At 46.6% G+C, this 23185-nt stretch overlaps 1 long non-coding RNA gene and 2 pseudogenes across 1 annotated transcript in view; 1 reads left to right on the top strand and 2 right to left on the bottom strand.

The window, feature by feature from the left end:
* LOC138287281 (zinc finger protein 271-like) overlaps positions 1 to 23185 on the top strand; it is a 523545-nt pseudogene that overhangs the window by 220396 nt on the left and 279964 nt on the right.
* LOC138286930 (zinc finger protein 850-like) overlaps positions 1 to 23185 on the bottom strand; it is a 227688-nt pseudogene that overhangs the window by 57870 nt on the left and 146633 nt on the right.
* The window catches only part of LOC138287284 (uncharacterized), a 34634-nt gene that overhangs the window by 7043 nt on the left and 4406 nt on the right, over positions 1 to 23185 (bottom strand). Inside the window, exon 2 of the long non-coding RNA XR_011202188.1 lies at positions 9459 to 9565. This is a non-coding gene — a long non-coding RNA (uncharacterized lncRNA). The remainder of the gene's footprint in view (positions 1 to 9458; positions 9566 to 23185) is intronic.

Here is a 23185-nt window from a genome sequence, read left to right as displayed (position 1 = left end):
AGGATATTCTGGAGTGGGAAGTGGCAGAAGAACAACATATGCGGCTGGTACGTATGGATGAGGGTGCACCTACTGATTTGATGGCATGGGGACAGTTGTTGGAGCGAATCACTGATGCTGGAGAGTCAAGCTCTGAGACAAGTACTGATGCTGAAGATTAACAGATAGAGTCAACTTACAGGTACTATTATGATGGCGACCAACTGTGGTTATATTGAAATTCTGGTATGTATGGACTGTTTATGATATGGTTACATTATGGTAGTACGTTGTGTTGGAAACCACTGTAATGCTCCTCTTGATAAGCTAATGTCGATATATATTTCTGTCTGTGTAAGTTACTCTCCTGAGAGTTCGGTACCTGAGAGGTCTCATATGCTTTGCACTGTATTGTTTTTGTTTTTATTTGGTTCTATTTGCATAAACTCAATAAAAAGCATCTATAAAAATATATATATATTTAGATGTGTTAAATTAAAATTATTTTTTAAAGATTAAAAAAAAATCCCCCTAATCTAAGATGTTTATATTTATCTATTAAATGTATTAAAAGTGACAGAAAATTACGAATACAATTAATGTAAATTAATTTCAATATTTTACAAGATAACAGTTAAATATATATTTTAAATTAAAGGCAGGTTATTTAAATATTACGATGTGTTTTTATATTTTTTAACAATAAATGATATTTATACATATCTACTAAAAGGTCAAATAAATTAATTTATGTTAACATTCTTTCCTTTGTGGCTCTAGATGGTGTTGCAGTATCAGTGGTTGGCCATTGCCTGCTCCTGGATGCACAAGTGCCCCTTTGTGACTAGAGTAACTTGTACCTGTAGATTCTGTTCCACTCCTTGTTTCAGGAGCTAGAAACATGTAAGTCTACACTTCTCACTAACTTTACACTTGTAAATGGTCAACACCCAAAAGCAGTAAAGTTACTGAATCGCGTAAGAGTAACTGACACATATAAGTTATTTAGAAGTTACCTTTGTATATAGTCAGTGTGGATTTCTTGAGTGTGTCCATCAATGGTGAAAGGAGCTTAGAACACCACTAATACAACAAGTAAACCTGTATTCTCATCGGACAGCTCAAAGCCCAAAACGCACCATGTTCATCGTTGGTTACATTCCACAAGATCCCATCTCAGCTTCGTAAGTTGGCTCTAAGCCTGTGCTTTGCCCAGGTCTACTGGTTCTACAAATGTGTCATATTTTGAAAAGGTGCAAAAAATATATTAGGTAATCAGATATCAAGCAGGAAAATGCTACTTACCCTGCAAGCATCTGTAGATTCAAATGCTGTGCGTTCTCCTCCCATCTAGTGTTGCTCTCGGACGTATGAAGTAGTTTGCCTTTGAAGAAGTAATTTGGAGTCATGAGGTACTGTGACTCCACCTATTGCTGGTAATGAGGATGGGCATCGGCTCCATTGTTAGTTAGTTTTTTCCGCACACAGAGTGAGGATGTAAACGGAGCATAGAGATACCAAAAGATGCCCATGTGCAGGAAAAATTATAGATTAAAGTTGAAAAGAAAACACCTGCAACATTGAAAGGTGCCCAGGGAGGGGGGGGGCGCATGTGAATCTACAGCATTACATGACACGAACAGATGCTTAAAGGGTAAGTAGCATTTTCCGTTCATGGCATGTGTAGCTGTAGATAAAAGTGATGTGCATAGGCTTTAAGGCAGTCCTCCCAGAAGAGGTGGCTAGTCTGAGGATGTTTCAGAAATTTGGAAACATGTGCAAAGGACAGCCTGACCGAAACTGGCTTATTTGCAGCTAATCCAACCACAAAGTAAGGTTTTGTGAACATGAGGCGGTAGACCAGGTAGATGCTTTTCAACTATCAGGGATTGGAATATTACCAAAGAAAGCCATGGAAGGGCCTTTTTTTGCTGGTCGAGTAAGGTTTGGGCGGTACCACCACAGGGCGTTTGGCTTTAGCATAACAGATCTGTATATATTTGACTAACCAGCACGCAATACTTGCTTTAGACTATGCACACCCACTGTGCAGCCTGGAGAAGGAGACAAAATGGTGCTGTGTTTTGCAGAACTGAAGTTTTTTGTTCTGTCAACGTAATACATGAGCGCTCTTTTGACATCAAATGTGTGGAGAGCTCGTCCTGCTACTAATTCTGGGTGTGGGAAGAACACTGGGAGCTCAACGGTTTGATTGAGGTGGAAGCTAGAGACTACCTGGATAAGAATTTAGGGTTTGCTCAGGGGTCACCCTGTCATGATGTACTTGGAAGAAGGGCTCTTTCAGGGTAAGTGCCTTTATTTCACTAACCTTGCGAAGGGAAGAGATGGCTACCAGAAAAGCTACTTTCCACAAAAGGAACTGCAGAGGACACAAGTGCTGCACAGCAAGGCTAAAAGTTAGGAAAAAGTGCAATGACATGGGCTGTTCTGGTTGTGTCATATTGCTTTTTTCTAGTGGGAGAGGCACGACAAACAACATAACACCAGAAGGGGTGAAAGTGCAAGCGACACAACACAGGGAGGTGGAGGTATGGGGCAAGCAACACAATGTGGGATGGTGGGGCAAACAACAACAACATGTGTGGGGACGGGAATGTGCCAGGAGGTGGGTGGGACAATCAACACAACCTGGGAGGAGGAACAGGGAAAACAACAACAAAGAGACAAGCAACAACGGGTCAAGCAAAAACAACAGGAAAGCATCAACAATGTGGCAAGCAACAATGACACAACAGCAGTACAACTGGTAGGGTGGGGCAGGCAACACCAAGGCAAGCAACACTCACGGGGCAAGCAACAATTATGTGGAAAGCAGATAAGAGAGGGGGGAGGACAGGGCAAGCAACACAAGGGCAAGCAACAACGATGGAACGAGTAACAACGACAGGGCAAGCAACAACGACAGGGCAAGCAACAACGACAGGGCAAGCAACAACGATGGGACAGGCAACAATGATGTGGCAAGCAACAATGATGGGGCAAGCAACAATGATGGGGCAAGCAACAATGATGGGGCAAGCAACAAAGACCGGGTAAGCAACGAAGACAGGGCAAGCAACAACAACAGAGCAAGCAGGGTAAGGGTAAGCAACACAACGCAGGAGGGTGCGGGTTAAGGGACAAGCAGCACAACCCAGGATGGGATTGGGAGGGACGGGGCAAACAACAACAATAGGGTCAGCAAGAAAAATGAGGCGAGCAACAATAGCAGGGCAGCCAACAACGACTCAGCAAGTAATAATGCAGACAGAGAAATGGGCAAGCAACATTACGTGGAATGTGAGGTGGGAGCATAGGACAAGCAACACAATGCAGGAGGGTCAGAGGGACAAGGCAAATGACTTAGCCCTATCTGCACTGTCACCCCAAACTTTTTGCCTTCATCACTACTATTTTTCTGAATTTGTTGTTGATGGCCTTAGGTCTCTGTGCAGTTTACTACTGCTAACCAGTGCCAAACCGAATGTGCTCACTCCCTAAAACATGTTAAAATAGGCTTCCACTGAATTAGCACATCAAATTTACTTATAAGTCCCTAATAAAGTGGTACTACATGTACCCAGGGTCTATAAATTAACTGCTACTTGTGGGCCTGCAGCCCTTGTTGTGCCACCCACTAACGTAGCCTTTTAAATCATCTCTCATGCCTGCTATTGCAGGCCTGAGGCATATTTTAAAGGGCTGCCAATTCAACTTGGCAAAATAACCCCTTTGTCAAGCCTCAAACATTTTGTTAATACGTCCTCACTTGGGCAGGCCTTCAACAGCCTAATGGCAGGTTCAATATATACAAAACGTTGGACATGTACTTTTAAATTTTACATGTCTGGCAGTGAAAATGTGTTTTTCACTACTGTGAGCCTGCCTCTCCCATAGTATATTTTGCTTGGGAACAGGCAGAGATATCATCTTTGATGCCATGCTTATAAGGTTAACATTTTCATGCCCTGACAATATGGTGCCTGCAGCTTGTTTTCTGGGCGACATGACTAGGCGTAAATGGTAGTTGGCCTTTGTGTATTCCTACCAGATAACCACGCATTGGCCACACAATAGAGGGACTTTGTGTTGGCAGGATGGGCCACCTCAAGTAGGAGGGGTGAAGATGAGCACAGTCCTACTTGCACTTCAAAGACTCTGCCTCGGTCCCACACAAAAACTTCATACTAGCCTTTTGTGAATTTAGATCCAGTACAGCCTGGGCAGTGAGGCAGGACATTCCAAACAATTCACTGAGGGGAAGACTCCAGAAGTTTCTCCCACTTCAAAGTTGGTTAAGCTCCGCCAGGAAGAAAAGAAGAAATCCTGAAGTTTTGGGTTCTTTGCAACTGCAAACGGACCTGTTTGCATCAAGATGTTAACACCTGCATGGACTGTCAAAGCGAAGCTCTGGTGAACCCAAGTCTTTGTACTATAATGACCACCAGTGACAACCAGCAACGCAAGATCTGCACTTCGTATTATAGCGTCAACAGCCCCCAGTCACTAACTAAGCTAACGTCCAGCAATGACTATAGGTGAAGACCAACAGGATCTTCACAATACAGCGACAACTATGGTCCACAGCGCCCAGCCTGCTCTTCATGCTACAGTGACACCATCCGAACCACTCTCTCTGCTGCTTGAGGCATTCTGCACATCGAACTGGATTCTTTGCGCCAGACTTTCAAAAAGTAACTTTTTATGCAGGACTAACCTGGGCTTTGTATCCAGCATGCACTCCATCACAGTCTGCCTGAACTTGTTACTTTCACCTGGTCTTGCACAACCAGATAACCATGAGTAGTGATGTGTACTTTTAGGCACTATGCCTACGCTAAATCTATTAAATTGCATATCCCCGGCTCTACTGATTGGATTTTTTTGTTGTTTTATTTTCAAAAATGTATTAAACATTACTCTATTTTCCTAAGTTGGTGTAGGATTTTTCTTTTGTTGTGTTGTCACTTTGTTGCTGTTAAAATGTTGCATACATAGTTTACACATTGTCTCTAAGTTAAGCCTGACTGCTTTTGTGTCAAGCTATCAGAGGGTTAAGCACAGTTTCATTTAGTGACTTTTGTGGTTCACCCTGAGAAGGACTGTGGCTGTTGTTTGAGAAGATGATAAAGAAGATATTCACCAAAGAAGAAATTACAAACTTCCAAATCTTTATTGACTGAACCAAGGAATGCTAAGGATTTGGAAATTTTGCAACAACGGAAGGAGAGGGCGGGTGGGGGCAAGCAACACAGACAATTATGGAGCGGACTGGAAGTTCACGATGGAGCCAGGTGAAAAAGATGCACTCCAATAGAGTGCTTACGCACAATCAAAAAAGTAGTACCTACAAAAATGAGCAGTAGAAGAACCCAAGTAATATATATATGCTCCAGGGGAGAGACAAAAATAGAAAGACGAAGGAAGCCTATGGCAGCTGGCCAATAAGAAGCTAGCAAATGAGTGACTATGGGGCCAAACAATGGTAAGCAATGGGTGGTCTCCAGAGTGCATGCCATTTCTAGGCGACACCTAAGATGGTCAATAATCACTGGAGGCGACAAACACTTGTTCTTTGATATCTATAAACTTTAAGATCAGGATATTCACAAGGATAAATCTTCAGCTCAAAGAAGGTGGGATCTGAGTTCGGTAGGACGGATACATATGAAGAGTGGAATTATATACTCTAGAGGGGACGCATCAGCCTGGAATTGTCCTCAGCAAAGAAACATCAGCTAAGATAAAACAATACTGGTACATTAACCCCATGTTAAGTTGAAGATCCTGGGAATGTTCTGATAATTGTGGCAACCCAAGGACACTGAAGCACCTGCTTTGGCATTGGTAAAAACGTACTCGCTACTGGGAAAAGGTGTTAACTGACATCCACAGAAGGTTCCACACACAAACCCCCACATTTCCAGCCTACATCATATTGGGCATCTCGAATAAGCAACCATAGCCCCAACGCTCACTAAGAGGGAGACAAATGTCACTGTCTCTCTTTGTCCTGCGGAGCAAGATATTGTGTTACTTTGGAGAACAGATGAAATCACAGATACTGGATTCACCAAATATGGGGGATATCAGGGATGGAAAACATCACTTCATCTGCCGATCTGGGAATGGTGACTTTGAAACAATATGGGTTCCTTTCATTAAGCTCCTCACACCCAAGATCAGAGAACTTGGGCTAGCGACTCTGGTTGGGGAAGAGACTAACTCCGCATAAAATGGAAGAACACCAACATAGCTAAGCCGTGATATAGAACTGACAGAAAATGATCATGGCTATCAAAATATATATATATTTTAATTAGCTTATACAGCAAAAACAACTCAGTACTTAGAAAGTGTACACTTTAGAACAAAGTCAGATCATGGATGACGAATGACACACTGGGAGCTACAAGAGATCACAGATAGGCTTTCTGCAATGGGTACAGGTCGTATCCGGCAGCCAGGACAGCCATCGCCAGCAAGTCTCACTAATGTGGGCCGAGTCTGCACCATGGTGTAACTGCTGGCGCCCTCCCATGATCTCTCGGCCTGGGCACCACACACTGCACAAAGGTGCCCATATTTCCTTTGGTCTGTTGAGTGCTGGCATTGAAGCCCAATAGTCTCCCTTACGCTCCAGGCAGAACGCAGCATCAGCTATCCAAGCACGGCCCCACACATCGCAATCCAGGGCTTAGCCAAGAGCACCAATAGCACGGCCCCACACATCACAATCCAGGGCTTAGCTAAGAGCACCAATAGCACGGCCCCACACATCACAATCCAGGGCTTAGCTAAGAGCACCAATAGCACGGCCCCACACATCCAATCCAGGGCTTAGCTAAGAGCACCAATAGCACGGCCCCACACATCGCAATCCAGGGCTTAGCTAAGAGCACCAATAGCACGGTCCCACACATCGCAATCCAGGGCTTAGCCAAGAGCACCAATAGCACGGCCCCACACATCGCAATCCAGGGCTTAGCTAAGAGCACCAATAGCACGGCCCCACACATCGCAATCCAGGGCTTAGCTAAGAGCACCAATAGCACGGCCCCACACATCGCAATCCAGGGCTTAGCTAAGAGCACCAATAGCACGGCCCCACACATCGCAATCCAGGGCTTAGCTAAGAGCACCAATAGCACGGCCCCACACATCGCAATCCAGGGCTTAGCTAGGAGCACCAATAGCACGGCCCCACACATCGCAATCCAGGGCTTAGCTAGGAGCACCAATAGCGCAGTAAGTCTACGAACAATGGTTGGAATATCCTTCACGTACCCCAATAGGGCCAATATTGGCCTTTGGGGTTTTGCATGTGTTGTAATGTCAGTAATAACCTCATGTACTCTATCCTGATATCCCACTATGTGAGGGCAGTTCTGTGCCAGATGAAGGAATGAGCCCCTTCCTCCCTGCAACGCGCACAGTGTGCATTGTCCCAAAGACCCATGCGGTGCAGCTGAAGGGGTGTGAGGTACAAGCGATACTTGGGGCGGATGCAGTGGAGCCAGTAGTTGGAAATGACTATTTGCAAGTGCAAGCAACAAAAGCGCTACTGCTGGTCTGTCAGGCCCTCACCGTGCTCACCCTGCCACTGCTCCCGAGCATTGGGCACAATCAAGGGGGGCATGGCCTGCATAGTACTGTAGAGGCGTGTGATCAATCGGCCTCAGGAGGAAGGTGCGAGAGGCAAATCAAGCTCCTGGAGACTACAAGGTGCCTGTGGGGAAGGTTTGATGAATCTCTCTGCAGACACCACGAAGTCTATAATAAAGGAAGACGTCTAAGGGTCTGCACGTAGTGCGCGCTTGTATATCCACCCACAAAATGAAAGATCCGTCCAGGTAGAGGTCTCCCATCACTGGCAAAGCATTGTCATAATAGCTATTTACTACTCGAGCCTCGTTACGTGTAAGTTTCTACAATCAACTTCCCCAGGGGTGCGGAAGGACCAAGGTGATTTGTTGTAGTTCGTTGTCATGTTTAGTAACATCTGACAATTTCCACCAGCTGGTGGTGGTAAGTGGGTCTCTGTGTCAAGCTTTTGACAACAAAATAATAAACAGAGTTGAACTATTAATCTGGCAGAGAAAATGATAGGTGGGTGAACGAGATTTATGTCGATTTACTTTGGATGTTCTGCTACTGCCCATCTCTTAAGGACTCTCTAAATTAGGACCAAATTAAATGAACGCCTTACATTGACTTTTGACCATGACTCCTGCTGGATTTTTCTTGTACTAATTTATGGTTAATCGCCCTAGAGACCAACACCAATTCCACAGGATACATGGGTTATGGCTCTGCTGCTAGACCAACATGCCGGGGAGAGGTGATACCTTCCTTCCGACCACCTGGATCCGACCTCTGTATACATATATTTATCTTGGAAGAGAGAACTGGAAAGAGGGTTAGAAGACGGACACCGGAGAACGGATCCTATACAGAGGAGCAGACTTCCTAGGAGGGCGATCAGCTGGGGGTTTCTCAGTTGTACCTACCACAAGGTGCGGCGACCCAGAGAAAACAGCAACTTGTAGGGCTACAATTATCACTGCAATGATTTACTTCATTATGACGAGGGAGTGTCCATATCAGAATGGTAATTAATTATCTTGGTCTTGTGGGATGATTATGACCCGCTGGTTGACAACCTTCTTACTTTTTATTCGTAATATGGATACAACCAACTAACAAAATACAGGTTATTGATAGGTCATTCTATATATCACCCAATCTAAACATGTTCCATCCTCACACTTATCAAGGAATTAAAAGCATCGGTCTTTCGCCCACTGCACATAAACAATACAAAGGATCTCTAGGAACGTGCTGCTGATGGAGGCCCATTAGGTCCTGCACAGCCCACCCAACGTGGAGCGTGACCCGCTGTTAAAGCATGCTTCCTCATGCACATAAACAATACAAAGGATCTCTAGGAACGTGCTGCTGATGGAGGCCCATTAGGTCCTGCACAGCCCACCCAACGTGGAGCGTGACCCGCTGTTAAAGCATGCCTCCTCATGCACATAAACAATACAAAGGATCTCTATGAACGTGCTGCTGATGGAGGCCCATTAGGTACTGCACAGCCCACCCAACGTGGAGCGTGACCCGCTGTTAAAGCGTGCCTCCTCATGCACATAAACAATACAAAGGATCTCTATGAACGTGCTGCTGATGGAGGCCCAGTAGGTACTGCACAGCCCACCCAACGTGGAGCGTGACCCGCTGTTAAAGCATGCCTCCTCGGTGGGTGCGGGTCTGTGCATCTCATAAAGATCATTCCTGGGCCTAATGAGATAAACCATTATAGGAATAACTGTAGCTTTACAAATTAGTGTTCTCTCCGCACCTTGCTGTGTACAGTTGTGACTTAGGAGGAAGTGTGACAGACCAACATAATTCTCTCTTTCTCTTGATATTAAGAGTCATTCTCAGTGGCATACTGATTTGGCATTTGAACTTACCAGATGAAAGACCTGCTGAGTTTGGCAGCCAGGATCATTTATTAGTCGATCCTCGGTCATATGACTGCACGCATGGTGTTCAGAAAAAAGGCTGCGGTGTTCTGCAGCTGAAACAGAAACACAATCACTTTATTCAGGATTAGACAAGCACATGCTTTGACGCACAGATCATACTTGATGCTTTATCATGAAATTAAAAGAAGGAAACACTTCAGCACAAGAAGAGGAACAGCGGGATTGCTGTCATTGGGCGCATGGAGTAATGTACGGACTTGTGCGGTAGATCAATAGCAACGGGGAGGAAATCTTGTGAGGAACTAGGGGACTTATTTAAAAGCCCCGAGCACCTCAACAGCGACACTTTTAGTGACGCTTCGGTGGCGCTGTGACATTTTCCATATATACAGAATTCGTAAACCTGAGGCAGCGCCAAAAACTAATGCCACCCCAGAGTGGCGGAAATACATTGTTTTTACCTCGTTTTTGCTTTTCCTGTTTGCTGCATTCTGCAGCACACATAGGAAGAGCAAAACGCTATTAAAGATTGTTTATCTGCAGGAGGGGACATTCCCCGCAAGGCAAGCACCCTTGTCACTATGGTGCAAGGGTGGGCGTGTTGGCGCTAGGCAGCCAATTTTAGCGCCAGTGCTAGGGGAACACAGACGTGTGCCGTATTTTCATAAATACAGCGCATCCCTGCATTTCTGAAGTGACGCAGCGCTGCCACTTTCATAAATACAGCGCATCCCTGCATTTCCGAAGTGACGCAGCGCTGCCACTTTCATAAATACAGCGCATCCCTGCATTTCCGAAGTGACGCAGCGCTGCCACTTTCATAAATACAGCGCATCCCTGCATTTCCGAAGTGACGCAGCGCTGCCACTTTCATAAATACAGCACATCCCTGCATTTCCGAAGTGACGCAGCGCTGCCACTTTCATAAATACAGCGCGTCCCTGCATTTCTGAAGTGACGCAGCGCTGCCACTTTCTTGATAATGAAGCCCGAGATGTTTCTTAAGAGGCTCAACCTATAGCAAGACTTTATGGCAAACACCTTTTAGCAATAGCTATAAACCTCAAGCATGAATGCTTAGATCTGACTCTACAATACACAGTTTACGTCTCAGTTTAGCCTATATTACGTAGCACTATGCTACGCCACAAAGGTAGCAAAAAGTTTATTATATGTTATGACAGAGCACGTTATCTCTTTCTTCTACTGCATTGCATAATTCATGTCTTTGTTGAGTGATGTTCTGTTGTGTTTTTTTAGTACACACACATCCAAATCCAAAGTGCTATCCTGCTGTCACAGTTTCCCCCCATTACTCACCGGTCCTCTTGCATTGCTTGCAAACTCCATACAAGCATGATTACCATGAGAAGTGCATTCTTTGAGACATAAGTAAAATAACACCTGACAGAGTCAGACCTAGCTTTTCACCCGCTCAGGGTAGACAATAAAAACATAGTACTTGTAAAAATAAGAAGTAGTAGCAAAGGGGAAAAAGAATAAATAGTACTTCAATCAAAGCAAGAGTCGTAGAAGGACCCTAATCAAAAAGAAGCACTCAGTACTTGTAAACACACATCCTAGAGTTCATGGTGCCTGTGCGAGAGGATGTGACATCGGCTAAAATAAGAAACAATCAGATGTACAAGAACCGCTGAAACTTTATAGGCAATAGGGTTAGATTCCCAATATGTTCCCTGTACAAGTGCATTATACTTATCAACCACCTTCAGATTACGAACTGTTAGTGATTCATGTTCGACTGAAGTCTTTTGTGTCTGTTGTATTTGCAGATGCATGAATGAGCTCTGTCTGTTCAACTGAAATGTGTGTCGTCTTTCTCAATGCCAAGATCAAACACCCCTGGGCCCCTTTCTGAGGGTCTTGGAAATGATATTGGAGGCTGTAATGTGTGTTCATGCTCAAATCAGAATTACACTGTGTGCTTAAATATTACGCACACTTAGCACTTTTTCTTTCACAATTTGTGTAGGAAGTTGGCTCTGTATGTACTATTTCAAAGTAGGAAATAGCATGCACAGAGTCCAAGGGTTCCCCTTAGAGGTAAGATAGTGGCAAAAAGAGATAATTCTAATGCTCTATTTTGTGGTAGTGTGGTCGAGCAGTAGGCTTATCAGAGGGTAGTATTAAGCATTTGTTGTACACACACAGGCAATAAATGAGGAACACACACTCCGAGACAATTCCAGGCCAATAGGTTTTTGTATAGAAAAACATATTTTCTTAGTTTATTTTAAGAACCACAGGTTCAATATTTACAAGTAATACTTCAAATGAAAGGTATTTCATGTAGGAACATTAGGAACTTTGAATTAGCCAAATAGCATATACAGTTTTCACATAAATGACATATAGCTATTTTAAAACTAGACACTATGCAATTTTCAACAGTTCCTGGGGGAGGTAAGTGTTTGTTAGTTTTTGCAGGTAAGTAAACCACCTACGGGGTTCAAGTTTGGGTCCAAGGTAGCCCACAGTTGGGGGTTCAGAGCAACCCCAAAGTTACCACACCAACAGCTCAGGGCCGGTCAGGTGCAGAGGTCAAAGTGGTGCCCAAAACGCATAGGCTTCAATGGAGAAGGGGGTGCCCCAGTTCCAGTCTGCCAGCAGGTAAGTACCCGCGTCTTTGGAGGGCGGACCAGGGGGGGTTTTGTAGGGTACCGGGGGGGACACAAGTCCACACAAAAAGTACACCCTCAGCAGCACGGAGGCAGCCGGGTGCAGTGTGTAAACAGGCGTCGGGTTCGCAATAGATTACAATGGGAGACCAAGGGGTCTCTTCAGCGATGCAGGCAGGCAAGGGGGGGGGCTCCTCGGGGTAGCCACCACCTGGGCAAGGGAGAGGGCCACCTGGGGGTCGCTCCTGCACTGGAGGTCGGATCCGTTAGGTCCTGGGGGCTGCGGGTGCAGAGTCTTTACCAGGCGTCGGGTCTTTGAAGCAGGCAGTCGCGGTCAGGGGGGGCCTCGGGATTCCCTCTGCAGGCGTCGCTGTGGGGGATCAGGGGGGTCAACTCCGGCTACTCACGGTCTCGTAGTCGCCGGGGAGTCCTCCCGGTGGTGTTTTTTCTCCACAAGTCGAGCCGGGGGCGTCGGGTGCAGAGTGCAAAGTCTCACGCTTTCGGCGGGAAACGTGTGTTGTTTCAAAGTTGCTTCTTTGTTGCAAAGTTGCAGTCTTTGGGGAACAGAGCCGCTGTCCTCGGGAGTTCTTGCTCCTTCTAGATGCTGGGTAGTCCTCTGAGGCTTCAGAGGTTGCTGGACCCTGGGAACGCGTCGCTGGAGCAGTGTCTTTAGAAGGGGGGAGACAGGCCGGTAGAGCTGGGGCCAAAGCAGTTGGTGTCTCCGTCTTCTCTGCAGGTTTTTCAGTTCAGCAGTCCTCCTCTTCTTAGGTTGCAGGAATCTGAGTTCCTAGGTTCTGGGGAGCCCCTAAATACTGAATTTAGGGGTGTGTTCAGGTCAGGGGGGTTAGTAGACAATGGCTACTAGCCCTGAGGGTGGCTACACCCTCTTTGTGCCTCCTCCCTGAGGGAAGGGGGGCACATCCCTAATCCTATTGGGGGAATCCTCCATCTGCAAGATGGAGGATTTCTAAAAGTTAGAGTCACCTCAGCTCAGGACACCTTAGGGGCTGTCCTGACTGGCCAGTGACACCTCCTTGTTTTTATCATTATCTCCTCCGGCCTTGCCGCCAAAAGTGGGGCCGTGGCTGGAGGGGGCGGGCAACTCCACTAGCTGGAGTGCCCTGGGGTGCTGTAACAAAGGGGGTGAGCCTTTGAGGCTCACCACCAGGTGTTACAGTTCCTGCAGGGGGAGGTGAGAAGCACCTCCACCCAGTACAGGCTTTGTTACTAGCCACAGAGTGACAAAGGCACTCTCCCCATGTGGCCAGCAACATGTCTGGTGTGTGGTAGGCTGCTAAAACCAGTCAGCCTACACGGGTAGTCGGTTAAGGTTTCAGGGGGCACCTCTAAGGTGCCCTCTGGGGTGTATGTTACAATAAAATGTACACTGGCATCAGTGTGCATTTATTGTGCTGAGAAGTTTGATACCAAACTTCCCAGTTTTCAGTGTAGCCATTATGGTGCTGTGGAGTTCGTGCATGACAGACTCCCAGACCATATACTCTTATGGCTACCCTGCACTTACAATGTCTAAGGTTTTGCTTAGACACTGTAGGGGCATAGTGCTCATGCACTTATGCGCCCTCACCTATCGTATAGTGCACCCTGCCTTAGGGCTGTAAGGCCTGCTAGAGGGGTGACTTATCTATACCTGTAGGCAGTGTGAGGTTGGCATGGCACCCTGAGGGGAGTGCCATGTCGAGTTAGTCTTTTTGTCCTCACTAGCACACACAAGCTGGCAAGCAGTGTGTCTGTGCTGAGTGAGGGGTCCCCAGGGTGGCATAAGACATGCTGCAGCCCTTAGAGACCTTCCCTGGCATCAGGGCCCTTGGTACCAGGGGTACCAGTTACAAGGGACTTACCTGGATGCCAGGGTGTGCCAATTGTGAAAACAAAAGTATAGGTTAGGGAAAGAACACTGGTGCTGGGGCCTGATTAGCAGGCCTCAGCACACTTTCAAATCAAAACTTAGCATCAGCAAAGGCAAAAAGTCAGGGGGTAACCATGCCAAGGAGGCATTTCCTTACACAACCCCCCCCAAACGAAAGAGGATGAGACTAACCTTTCCCAAGAGAGTCTTCATTTTCTAAGTGGAAGAACCTGGAAAGGCCATCTGCATTGGCATGGGCAGTCCCAGGTCTGTGTTCCACTATAAAGTCCATTACCTGTAGGGAGATGGACCACCTCAACAGTTTTGGATTTTCACCTTTCATTTGCATCAGCCATCTGAGAGGTCTGTGGTCAGTTTGAACTACAAAGTGAGTACCAAAGAGGTATGGTCTCAGCTTCTTCAGGGACCAAACCACAGCAAAGGCCTCCCTCTCAATGGCACTCCAACGCTGCTCCCTGGGGAGTAACCTCCTGCTAATGAAAGCAACAGGCTGGTCAAGGCCATCGTCATTTGTTTGGGACAAAACTGCCCCTATCCCATGTTCAGAGGCATCAGTCTGCACAATGAACTGCTTGGAGTAATCTGGAGCTTTGAGAACTGGTGCTGTGCACATTGCTTGTTTCAGGGTGTCAAAGGCCTGTTGCAATTCTACAGTCCAGTTTACTTTCTTGAGCATTTTCTTGGAGGTAAGTTCTGTGAGGGCTGTCACTATAGATCCATATTCCTTCACAAACTTCCTGTAGTACCCAGTCAAGCCAAGGAATGCCCTGACTTGATTCTGGGTTTTTGGAGCTGTCCAGTCCAGAATAGTCTGGATCTTAGGCTGGAGTGGCTGAACTTGGCCTCCACCTACAAGGTGACCCAAGTAAACCACAGTTCCCTGCCCTATCTGGCATTTGGATGCCTTGATAGAGAGGCTTGCTGATTGCAGAGCCTTCAAAACCTTCTTCAGGTGGACCAGGTGATCCTGCCAGCTGGAGCTAAAGACAGCAATTTTGTCAAGATAAGCTGCACTAAAGGACTCAAAGCCAGCAAGGACTTGATTCACCAACCTTTGGAAGGTGGCAGGGGCATTCTTTAAACCAAAGGGCATAACAGTAAACTGATAATGCCCATCAGATGTGGAGAATGCTGTCTTTTCTTTTGCTCCTGGTGCCATTTTGATTTGCCAGTACCCTGCTGTCAAGTCAAAGGTACTTAAGTATTTGGCAGCACCTAGTTTGTCTATCAGTTCATCTGCCCTTGGAATGGGATGGGCATCTGTCTTGGTGACAGAATTAAGTCCTATGTAGTCCACACCAAACCTCATCTCTCTCTTTCCATCTTTGGTGTGAGGTTTGGGGACTAAGACCACTGGGCTAGTCCAGGGGCTGTCAGAGTGCTCAATGACTCCCAATTCCAGCATATTGTGGACTTTCACTTTGATGCTTTCCTTAACTTGGTCAGACTGTCTGAATATTTTGTTTTTGACAGGCATGCTGTCTCCTGTGTCCACATCATGGGTACACAGGTGGGTCTGACCAGGGGTTAGGCAAAAGAGCTCAGCAAACTGTTGCAGGGCCTTCCTACAGTCAGATTGCTGTTGGCCAGAGAGGGTGTCTGAGTAGATCACTCCATCAACTGAGCCATCTTTAGGGTCTGTGGAGAAGAGATAAGGGAGAGGTTCACTCTCAGCTTCCTGGTCCTCATCTGTTACCATCAACAGATTCACATCTGCCCTGTCATGGAAGAGCTTGAGGCGGTTCACATGGATCACCCTTTTGGGGGTTCTGCTAGTGCCTAGGTCTACCAGGTAGGTGACCTGACTCTTCTTCTCTAGTGCTGGGTAAGGGCCATTCCATCTGTCCTGAAGTGCCCTGGGAGCCACAGGCTCCAAAACCCAGACTTTCTGCCCTGGCTGAAATTCAACCATAGCAGCCTTTTGGTCATACCAAAACTTCTGGAGCTGTTGGCTGGCCTCAAGGTTTTTACTTGCCTTTTCCATATACTCTGCCATCCTTGAACGTAGGCCTGGTACATAGTCCACTATATCTTGCTTAGGCTCATGAAGAGGTCTCTCCCAGCCTTCTTTCACAAGAGCTAGTGGTCCCCTTACAGGATGGCCAAAAGAAGTTCAAAGGGGGAAAACCCTACTCCCTTCTGAGGCACATCTCTGTAGGTGAAAAGCAGACATTGCAAGAGGACATCCCATCTCCTTTTGAGTTTTTCAGGGAGCCCCATAATCATGCCTTTCAATGTCTTGTTAAATCTTTCAACAAGACCATTGGTTTGTGGATGGTATGGTGTGGTGAATTTGTAAGTCACCCCACACTCATTCCACATGTGCTTCAGGTATGCTGACATAAAGTTGGTACCTCTGTCAGACACCACCTCCTTAGGAAAACCCACTCTGGTAAAAATACCAATGAGTGCCTTGGCTACTGCAGGGGCAGTAGTCGACCTAAGGGGAATTGCTTCAGGGTATCTAGTAGCATGATCCACTACTACTAGTATGTATTGGTTCCCTGAGGCTGTGGGAGGTTCAAGTGGACCCACTATGTCCACACCCACTCTTTCAAAGGGGACCCCCACCACTGGAAGTGGGATGAGGGGGGCCTTTGGGTGCCCACCTGTCTTACCACTGGCTTGACAGGTGGCACTGGAGACACAAAACTCCTTGACCTTCTGGGACATGTTGGGCCAATAGAAGTGGTTGACTAATCTCTCCCACGTCTTGGTCGGTCCCAAATGCCCAGCAAGAGGAATGTCATGAGCTAAGGTCAGAATGAACTTCCTAAACTCCTGAGGCACTACCACTCTCCTAGTGGCACCAGGTTTGGGATCTCTTGCCTCAGTGTAAAGGAGTCCATCTTCCCAGTAGACTCTATGTGTTCCTGTTGTTTTTCCATTGGACTCTTCAGCAGCTTGCTGCCTAAGGCCTTCAAGAGAGGGACAGGTTTCTTGCCCCTTGCACAACTGTTCCCTTGAGGGTTCCCCCTGGGCCTAAGAGCTCAACCTAATAAGGGCCTAACTCCATGGGCTCAGTTCCCTCAGAGGGCAGAACTTCTTCCTGGGAAGAGAGGTTCTCTTTTTCTTGTTGTGTTGAAGCTGGTTTCCCGGTCTTCTTTCCTTTTCTCTTGGAGGGTTGGGCCCTTTTTCCAGGCTCCAACACCTCTTTTTCACCCTGAGCCTTGTACTGTGCCCTTGTCTTGACACACACCAGTCCAGGGATACCCAGCATGGCTGCATGGGTTTTTAGTTCTACCTCAGCCCATGCTGAGAACTCCAGATCATTTCCAAGAAAACAGTCTACAGGGATATTTGAGGAGACCACCACCTGTTTCAGGCCATTGACCCCTCCCCACTCTAAAGTTACCATAGCCATGGGATGTACTTTAGTCTTATTGTCAGCGTTGGTGACTGGATAAGTTTGTCCAGCCAGGTATTGACCAGGGGAAACCAGTTTCTCTGTCACTATGGTGACACTGGCACCTGTATCCCTCAGGCCTTCTACACTTGTCCCATTAATTAAGAGTTGCTGCCTGTATTTTTGCATATTAGGGGGCCAGGCAGCCAGTATGGCTAAATCCACCCCACCCTCAGAGACTAATGTAGCTTCAGTGTGAACCCTGATTTGCTCTGGGTACACAGTTGATCCCACTTGGAGACTGGCCATTCCAGTGTTAGCTGGAGTAGAGTTAGAAGTGGAACCTTTCTTGGGACAGGCCTTGTCTCCAGTTTGGTGTCCAGGCTGATTACAGCTACGACACCAGGCCTTTTTGGGATCAAAGTTTTTACCCTTGTACCCAAAACTGGATTGTGAAGAGGCTCAAGCCCACCCTCCTGAGCAGGTTTTTGGGTCCCTGTAGAAGACTCTTTACTATTTTTCCCTTTGGATGTCTCAACACTCTTCCCCTGGGGAGTCTTTGTGACCCCTTTCTTTCGGTCAGCCCCTGTGGAACTCTTGGTCACCCTAGTCTTGACCCAATGGTCCGCCTTCGTTCCCAATTCTTGGGGAGAAATTGGTCCTAGGTCTACCAGATGCTGATGCAGTTTATCATTGAAACAATTACTTAGTAGGTGTTCTTTCACAAATAAATTGTACAGCCCATCATAATCATTTACACCACTGCCTTGAATCCAACCATCCAGTGTTTTCACTGAGTAGTCAACAAAATCAACCCAGGTCTGGCTCGAGGATTTTTGAGCCCCCCTGAACCTAATTCTATACTCCTCAGTGGAGAATCCAAAGCCCTCAATCAGGGTAGCCTTCATGAGGTCATAGGATTCTGCATCTTTTCCAGAGAGTGTGAGGAGTCTATCCCTACACTTTCCAGTGAACATTTCCCAAAGGAGAGCACCCCAGTGAGATCTGCTTACTTTTCTGGTTGCACAAGCCCTCTCAAAAGCTGTGAACCATTTGGTGATGTCATCACCATCTTCATATTTAGTTACAATCCCTTTAGGGATTTTCAGCATGTCAGGAGAATCTCTGACCCTATTTATGTTGCTGTCACTATGGATGGGACCAAAACCCATCTCTTGTCTTTCCTTTTCTATAGCTAGGAGCTGTCTCTCTAAAGCCAATCTTTTGACCATCCTGGCTAACAGTAGGTCATCTTCACTGAGGCTGTCCTCAGTGATTCCAGAGTTGCTGGACCCTCCTGTAAGAGAACCAGTATCTCTGACTATCACATTTGGAATCAGGGTTTGAGGAGCCCTGTTTTCCCTAACTAGGACTGGAGGTGGGACTTCCTCCACATCACTAGTTTCCTCGTCTGTGAGGTCATCCTCAGAGGGGTTGTTTTTAGCAAACTGTGCCAAAAGCTCCTGGAGCTGTACTTTGGTAGGGTTTGAACCAGTTTTAATATTTTTTAATTTGCAGAGAGAACTTAACTCTCTCATCCTAAGATGGAGGTAAGGGGTGATGTCGAGTTCCATCACATTCTCTTCTGCATTAGACATTATGTTTCTAAAAGTTGGAATACTTTTTAAGAATCTAAAACTATCTCTAGAACTTAATTCAAACATTTACAAAACGTTTAAACTCTAAAAGAAATGCTAACAGGGACTAACACAAGGCCCTAGCAGGACTTTTTTAAAAATTTAGAAAAATAGCTCAAATTTCAAAAATCAGTTTCTAATGACAATTTTTGGAATTTAGTCGTGTGATCAGGTATTGGCTGAGTAGTCCAGCAAATGCAAAGTCTTGTATCCCACCGCTTCCACCAATGTAGGAAGTTGGCTCTGTATGTACTATTTCAAAGTAAGAAATAGCATGCACAGAGTCCAAGGGTTCCCCTTAGAGGTAAGATAGTGGCAAAAAGAGATAATTCTAATGCTCTATTTTGTGGTAGTGTGGTCGGGCAGTAGGCTTATCAGAGGGTAGTGTTAAGCATTTGTTGTATACACACACAGGCAATAAATGAGGAACACACACTCAGAGACAATTCCAGGCCAATAGGTTTTTATATAGAAAAATATATTTTCTTAGTTTATTTTAAGAACCACAGGTTCAAGATTTACAAGTAATGCTTCAAATGAAAGGTATTTCATGTAGGAACATTAGGAACTTTGAATTAGCCAAATAGCATACACAGGTTTCACATAAATGACATATAGCTATTTTAAAACTAGACACAGTGCAATTTTCAACAGTTCCTGGGGGAGGTAAGTGTTTGTTAGTTTTTGCAGGTAAGTAAACCACTTACGGGGTTCAAGTTTGGGTCCAAGGTAGCCCACATTTGGGGGTTCAGAGCAACCCCAAAGTTACCACACCAACAGCTCAGGGCCGGTCAGGTGCAGAGGTCAAAGTGGTGCCCAAAACGCATAGGCTTCAATGGAGAAGGGGGTGCCCCGGTTCCAGTCTGCCAGCAGGTAAGTACCCGCGTCTTCGGAAGGCAGACCAGGAGGGTTTTGTAGGGCACTGGGGGGGACACAAGTCCACACAAAAAAGTACACCCTCAGCAGCACGGGGGCGGCCGGGTGTAGTGTGTAAACAGGTGTCGGGTTCGCAATAGATTTCAATGGGAGACCAGGGGGTCTCTTTAGTGATGCAGGCAGGCAAGGGGGGGCTCCTCGGGGTAGCCACCACCTGGGCAAGGGAGAGGGCCACCTGGGGGTCGCTCCTTCACTGGAGGTCGGATCCGTCAGGTCCTGGGGGCTGCGGGTGCAGAGTCTTTACCAGGCGTCGATCTTTGAAGCAGGCAGTCGGGGTCAGGGGGAGCCTCGGGATTCCCTCTGCAGGCGTCGCTGTGGGGGCTCAGGGGGGTCAACTCTGGCTACTCACGGTCTCGTAGTCGCCGGGGAGTCCTCCCGGTGGTGTTTGTTCTCCACAAGTCGAGCCTGGGGCGTCGGGTGCAGAGTGCAAAGTCTCACGCTTCCGGCGGGAAACGTGTGTTGTTTCAAAGTTGCTTCTTTGTTGCAAAGTTGCAGTCTTTGGGGAACAGAGCCGCTGTCCTCGGGAGTTCTTGGTCCTTCTAGATGCTGGGTAGTCCTCTGAGGCTTCAGAGGTTGCTGGACCCTGGGAACGCGTCGCTGGAGCACGGCAGGGTGCACTATACCACGGGTGAGGGCATAGCTGCATGAGCAATAAGCCCCTACAGTGTCTAAGTCTGTTCTTAGACATTGTAAGTACACTGTGGCCATATTATGTATATGGTCTGGGAGTTTGTCAAAACAAACTCCACAGTTCCATAATTGCTATAATAAATAGTGGGAAGTTTGGTATCAAACTTCTCAGAATAATACACCCACACTGATGCCAGTGTTGGATTTATTAAAAGATGCACACAGAGGGCATCTTAGAGATGCCCCCTGTATTTTACCCAATCCTTCAGTGCAGGACTGACTGGTCTGTGCCAGCCTGACACTGAGAGACGAGTTTCCGACCCCCTGGGGTGAGAGCCTCTGTGCTCTCTGGGACCAGAAACAAAGCCTGCACTGGGTGGAGGTGCTTTACACTTCCCCTCTGCAGGAACTGTAACACCTAGCAGTGAGCCTCAAAGGCTCAGGCTTCCTGTTACAATGCCCCAGGGCACTCCAGCTAGTGGAGATGCCCACCCCCGGACAAGCCCCCACTTTTGGCAGCAAGTCCAGGGGAGATAATGAGAAAAACAAGGAGTCACCCCTCAGCCATGACCACCCCTAAGGTGTCCAGAGCTGAAGTGACCCCCTCCTTGAGAAATCCTCCATCTTGCTTTGGAGGATTAGACCCAATAGGAACAGGGATGTGCCCCCCCTCTCCAAAGGGAGGAGGCACAAGGAGGGTGTAGCCACCCTCAGGGACAGTAGCCATTGGCTACTGCCCTCTAGCCCTAACACACCCCTAAATTCAGTATTTAGGGGAGAGCCTGAACCCAGGACTTCAGATTCGTGACGACTTGAAACAAGAAGAAGGACTGCTGACCTGAAAGCCCCGCAGAGGCGATGGAGACGACATCTGACTTGGCCCCGGCCCTACCGGCCTGTCTCCAGACTCAAAGAACCTGCAACAGTGACGCATCCAGCGGGACCAGCGACCTCTGAGGACTGACCTGCAACCAAAGGACCAAGAAATTCCAGTGGACAGTAGCTCTGTCCAAAACAGCAACAAAGAAACCATCTTTACAGGGACTCCAGTCTCAGCCCTGAAGCGTGAGTCCCCAACACTCTGCACCCGATGCCCCCTGCCCGTGTCCAGAGGAAACAACACTGCAGCGAGGACCCCCAGGTAACTCCGACGACGTACCACCCTGAGACGACCTCCCTGCACCCCCACAGCGACGCCTGCATAGAGAATCCGGAGGATCCCCCTGACCACGACTGCCCGGTTACAAAGAAGCCGACGCCTGGAAGAAGCACTGCACCCGCAGTCCCCAGGCCCGTGGGAAGACGACTACCGGTGCAGGAGGGACCAGCAGGCAAACCTCCTTCTTGCCCAGTCGGTGGCTTGCCTGAGAAGCCCCCCTGTGCCCTGCCTGCCAGCAGACTGGAACCAGAGCACCCCCCTGTCTCCATAGGTGCATATGTTGTTTGGGCCCTACTTTGACCTCTGCACCTGACTGGTCCTGTGTTGCTGGTGCTGGGTGTTTGGGGTATCCTTGAATCCCCAACGGTGGGCTGCCTATGCCCTGGAGACTGAACTTGTAAGTGCTTTACTTACCTGAAAAACTAACCTGTACTTACCTCCCCCAGGAACTCTTGACTTTTGCAGTGTCCAGTTTTATAATAGCTTATTGCCATTTTTGTTACAAAACTATGTACATTACAGTTTTACTTCAAAGTTCTATACTTACCTATGTCAAGTACCTTACAATTTATGCATTTACTTGAATTCTGAATCTTGTGGTTCTAAAATAAATTAAGAAAATAATATTTTTCTATATAAAAACCAAGTGGCCTGGAGTTAAGTCTTTGAGTATGTGTTCTCATTTATTTCCTGTGTGTGTACAACAAATGCTTAACACTGCCCTCTGATAAGCCAAACTGCTTGACCACACTACCACAAAAAGAGCATTAGTATTATCTATTATTGCCACTATCAACCTCTAAGAGGAAGCCTTGGACTCTGTGCACACTATCTCTCACTTGGAGATAGTATATATAGAGCCAACTTCCTACAATGAGTGAATGGGTAAATGCATGAATAAGTCAATGGGTGACTAAATAGCTGGATCTGATTGCAGAATTTAAAGAATGAACACTTAAGTGATAATACTGACAAATGTAGGAGTGAATATATTTGTGAATGAATGAGTGAGTGGATGGATGAAAGGTTGACAACATGGAAAGATTAATGGGTGAATAAATGGATGGATGATTCATTTGTGAATTACTGAGTTAATGGATCAATGACTCTGAATGGACGAGAGAGCAGATGAATGAATGAGTGAGCAGGTGCATGTGTCCAAAGATACTGCATAGTGCATCAAACACCAGTGCATAGATTGTCTCTGGAAAAAACATGCATAGTATACAGGGAGTGCAGAATTATTAGGCAAGTAGTATTTTTGAGGATTAATTTTATTATTGAACAACAACCATGTTCTCAATGAACCCCAAAAACTCATTAATATCAAAGCTGAATATTTTTGGAAGTAGTTTGTAGTTTGTTTTTAGTTTTAGCTATGTTAGGGGGATATCTGTGTGTGCAGGTGACTATTACTGTGCATAATTATTAGGCAACTTAACAAAAAAAAATATATACCCATTTCAATTATTTA

The sequence above is a fragment of the Pleurodeles waltl genome, chromosome 4_1 (assembly GCF_031143425.1).
Source record: "Pleurodeles waltl isolate 20211129_DDA chromosome 4_1, aPleWal1.hap1.20221129, whole genome shotgun sequence".
Classification (NCBI taxonomy): domain Eukaryota; kingdom Metazoa; phylum Chordata; class Amphibia; order Caudata; family Salamandridae; genus Pleurodeles; species Pleurodeles waltl.
The sequence above is the reverse complement of the archived record's forward strand: the minus strand, read 5'-3'. Positions and strand labels throughout refer to the sequence as shown.